Source organism: Macaca thibetana, chromosome 13 (genome assembly GCF_024542745.1).
Source record: "Macaca thibetana thibetana isolate TM-01 chromosome 13, ASM2454274v1, whole genome shotgun sequence".
NCBI classification, from domain to species: Eukaryota; Metazoa; Chordata; class Mammalia; order Primates; family Cercopithecidae; genus Macaca; species Macaca thibetana.
In genome coordinates, this window is record NC_065590.1 from 14,548,843 (window position 1) to 14,553,672 (window position 4,830).

The 4,830-nt window shown below is 43.0% G+C and overlaps 1 pseudogene; it reads right to left on the minus strand.

The window, feature by feature from the left end:
• Positions 1-2,308: 2,308 nt before the first annotated feature.
• On the minus strand, positions 2,309-2,800 carry LOC126934375 (immunoglobulin kappa variable 1-6-like; annotated as a pseudogene).
• Between the last annotated feature and the right edge of the window lie 2,030 nt (positions 2,801-4,830).

Sequence of the window (4,830 nt, forward strand, 5' to 3'; positions counted from 1 at the left end):
AGAACTACAAACCACTGCTCAAGGAAATATGAGAGGACACAAACAAATGGAAAAACATTCCATGTTCATGGATAGGAAGAATCAATATCGTGAAAATGGCCTTACTGCCCAAAGTAATTTACAGATTCAATGCTATCCCCATTAAGCAACAACTGACTTTCTTCAGAGAATTGGAAAAAAATACTTTAAACTTCATATGGAACCAAAAAAGAGCCCATATAGCCAAGACAATCCTGTGCAAAAAGAACAAAGCTGGAGGCATCATGTTACCTGACTTCAAACTTTACTACAAGTCTACAGTAACCAAAACAGCATAGTACTAGTACCAAAACAGATATGTAAACCAATAGAACAGAATGGAGGCCTCAGAAATAACACCACACACCTACCACCATCTGATCTTTGACAAACCTGACACACACAAGCAATGGGGAAAAAATTCCCTATTTAATAAATGGTGTCAGGAAAACTGGCTAGCTATATACAGAAAACTGAAACTAGACCCCTTCCTTACACCTTATACAAAAATCAACTCAAGATGGATCAAAGACTTAAAGTAAGACCTAGCATCATAAAAACCCTAGAAGAAAACCTAGGCAATACCATTCAGGACATAGGCATGGTCAAAGACGTCATGTCTAAAACACCAAAAGCAATGGCAACAAAAGCCAAAATTGACAAATGGGATCTAATTAAGCTAAAGAGCTTCTGCACAGCAAAAGAAACTGTCATCAGAGTGAACAGGCAACCTACAGAATAGGAGAAAATTTTTGCAATCTACTCATCTGACAAAGGACTAATATCCAGAACCTACAAAGAACTCAAACAAATTTACAAAAAAAAAAAAAAAAGCGAACAACCCCATCAAAAATTGGGCAAAGGATATAAACAGACACTTTTTAAAAGAAGACATTTATGCGGACAACAAACATGAAAAAATCCTTATCATCACTGGTCATTAGAGAAATGCAAATCAAAACCACAATGAGATACCATCTCACGCCAGTTAGAATGGTGATCATTAAAAAGTCAGGAACCAACAGATGCTGGAGAGGTTATGGAAAAATAGGAATACTTTTACACTGTTGGTGGGAGTATAAATTAGTTCAACCATTGTGGAAGACAGTGTGGTTATTCCTCAAGGATCTGGAACTAGAAATACCATTTGACCCAGCAATCCCATTACTGGGCAAATACCCAAAGGATTATAAATCGTTCTACCATAAAGACACATGCACATGTATGTTTACTGCAGCACTATTCACAATAGCAAAGACTTGAAACCAACCCAAAGGTCCATCAATGATAGACTGGATTAAGAAAATGTGGCACATATATACCAGGGAATACTATGCAGCCATAGAAAAAGGATGAGTTCATGTCCTTTGCAGGGACATGGATGAAGCTGGAAACCATCATTCTCAGCAAACTATCACAAGATCAGAACACCAAACACCACATGTTTTCACTCACAGGTGGGAGTTGAACAATGAGAACACATGGACACAGGGAGGGGAACATCACACACCAGGGCCTGTTGGGGGTGGGAGGACTAGGGGAGGTATAACATTAGAAGAAGTACATAATGTAAGTAACAGGTTGATGGGTGCAGCAAACCACCATGGTGCATGTATATCTACGTAACAAAACTGCACGTTCTGCACATGTAACCCAGAACTTAAAGTATATATATATGTGTGTGTGTGTGTGTGTGTGTGTGTGTGTGTGTGTGTGTGTGTGTGCGTGTGGAGTTAGTTGTGGATTGGAGAATCACCCCTGGAGAGGTGCTGCAGTCAGCTGAGAGCATCAGCAGCCCAGCCCTGGGCTTCCCAGACAGATCCGAGGATCATCACACGGTACTCAGCACATACCACCAGGGGCAGGTGCACTCTGGCTTCTGGAGGAGCACCTGAGAATCCCCTGTCTCTGGTACCTGCTTCATGAATAACATGCCATAGGCTTTGGAAACACTGTGGTTTAGACTCTAATTTATTCAGCTTGAACAATTTCTCCTTGAAATACTGAGAATGGCTTCTCTTTTGCTGGACAAATTCCAATTATTGCATAACACACACTCCTCAGGTGGACTTATCTCTTCTTTATTCTTCCAGGACAGGCATTGTCAGGTCTTTTCTGCTGGGGATGAGGATGAAAGAGGCTTAGGGTTCAGAGGAGCCTCCCTGGTCCCCTGTACAAAAATCTCCCAATGACTTTCAAAGCCTGAGTTTGAGAAATGCCCTCAGCAGATAGAGGCACCAGGAGGAGCATCTGGGGTGGCTCAGCCTCACACATCTGCTTCCTTGGGGGTTTATGTTATGACTTGTAACACTGTGGGAGTGTAACTATAACCATGTTGACAGAAATAAGTTGCAACATCTTCAGGCTGCAGGCTGCCGATGGTGAGAGTGTAATCCGTCCCAGATCCACTGCCGCTGAACCGAGAGGGAATCCCAGTTTGAAAACTGGATGCAGAAGCTTAGGAGTTTTCCCTGGTTTCTGCTGATACCAGGCTAAATTATTGTTAATGTTCTGACTCACACGGCAAGTAGTGGTGACTCTGTCTCCTACAGTTGCAGACGGGGAGGATGGAGACTGGGTCATCTGGATGGCACATCTGGCACCTGAGATTGAAAACATGAAAACAAATATTCATACTATTAATAATGTTATCAGAGGACTTCCCTGAAGTTGCAGACACTACTGAGCACACTGACTGAGTATACTGTTAGTGTTCTCCTTCTTTACCTGTGAGCCAGAGCAACAGGAGCTCCAGGAGCTGAGCGGGGGCCCTCATGTCCATCATGTCTTGACGGAGACTGACTCCTGCACAGGGTATGACCAGCTTATAAAAAAGTCTTCAGGGCAGGAGGCTGTGCTCTGGGAACATGCAAATCAGCAGGGGATGGGACAGACTGGGCACGGCTGCAGGGCTGACCCATCTCAGTAACTCAGCACAGGGCCAGTGTCCCCAGGCTCACCAAGTCAGACAGGGCAGAGTAGATTTACCTTCACAGAATACATTTCTCTTTGGTGGCCATACATATTTTTCAATACAAAATACAAACATTTTCAATACAAAAATATGTTACAGAACATATTTTTGGATTGAATTTTCAAAATTTTAAATGAACCTAAGACTAGATTAAATACTGTATTTTAAACTTGTATTAGGAGTGTGTAGGAAAGCCACATTTTGGGGAGAAAATTCATAATAAAGTTGTAGAATGTGGGGCTGTCAGTACTTTCAGTTACTCTCAAAGGAATTTGATGAGTGTAAAAGTATTTAGTGCGATACTAACAATGTCTATCAGTGTGAAAATGTTTGCTTTCTGAAATGAAAATAAAAAGACTTTATCAGAAGTGTGTGTAATAAATTTAGTAGAATTTACTAGTAAACTTAAGCTACTGTTCTTAGCATAATAAGGAAAAGCAATTCACTGAACATGCCCAAAGATGATACCTCTGCCATGCATAGATCTCCATTATCCAGAGCTATGGGTCTTTTTAATGCCCAGGGACTAAATGGTCTGCCCCTTATTCTTGGTGTGAGAATCCCTATATTCTATACCCATTCCTGCTTTTCGTATGATTTCTTATGGTTCACCAGCATGGAGGGCTGACTAGTGATGCCAGGTCTGATTATTTCAACTAAATTCTCTGTTTCACTCACTAACTATAGGAGCCTGGATTAGGATCAACTTGAAGCCCTCTATCAACCTGGGCACAAATAATCCTTGCTTCTAAGTAGGATGAGAAAGGCCACATCTCCTGGGTAATGCTCCGAGCTGCTCTCCCCACCAGCCTATTCCTGGGGTCTTAGGTGCATTTGCCCTAGAGTCTGGCTTTCTGAAGAGCAGGTGATGGGGAGGCCCTGGGGAAGGTCCAGGTCAGTGAACCCTCTCTCCTTAGTGAGGGCGGCTGCTGTCCAGTGCATGTTCTTGCCATGCACCGTCAGTAACCATTTCCTCTTTTATTCTTTAGCAGTGAGTGAGGACATCATCCTGCCCCAGATGCCAGCCTCCCTGTCTCACATCAATTTAGAGAGAGTCTCCATCTCCTGCTAAGACACTGCTTATGTAGATGAAAAAGTATTTTGAGTCCAGATAAGCCTTAAGCACGGATTTGAACCTCATTACCTCACACAGCTGCCTTTGCCCAGGGCGTGTCAGCCTGGTTCAGCAGCAGGGGATGTGGAGCCAACTACATCAGTATCAGTGGACCGAAGCCCAGGAACTCCAGGGAGTATTTCTCATGCACGACTAGGAGTGGCCAGACCAAGGTAGTGCAGTCTGTGCACAAACCTCCTGCTGCTTTTCCAGGGGACTGTATTTCAGGGAAATGGCGACTGAACAGTCTGCCAGGATCCAGATATCCAGATTCAGAGAGCTACATCTCTGGATTCAAATGCACTTTTGTCTTTCTGCATAATTTTAGCAGTCATTGTTACTACACCTTGGTGATTCTACTCATTATACTTAGCTGACTCTCTATGGCCCTTTCTGCTCCTCACTGCTCTCTCTGAATCTGGAGAAGGGAGCTCAGCCTGCATGACCTCATTGCATGAAATTAGCAATCCCTGGGATGGCTATCAATCAGTGATCACACGGGAGGACACCAAAACAATGGTTATTTCTTATTTTTAATTTTTTAATTTTTTATTTTTTTATTGCAGAGATGCTAGCAAAATGTATACATACCCCAGCTCCCTCACCTCTCAGGTGGAATAACAGAGGCATTTTTTCTGTGTTTCTATGTGGGCTTGAGATCTCATCATCCTCAGAAGTGGCTCCTTGCTGAGGCAGCTTTCACGGTCCCTCCTCTCTTCCCTTG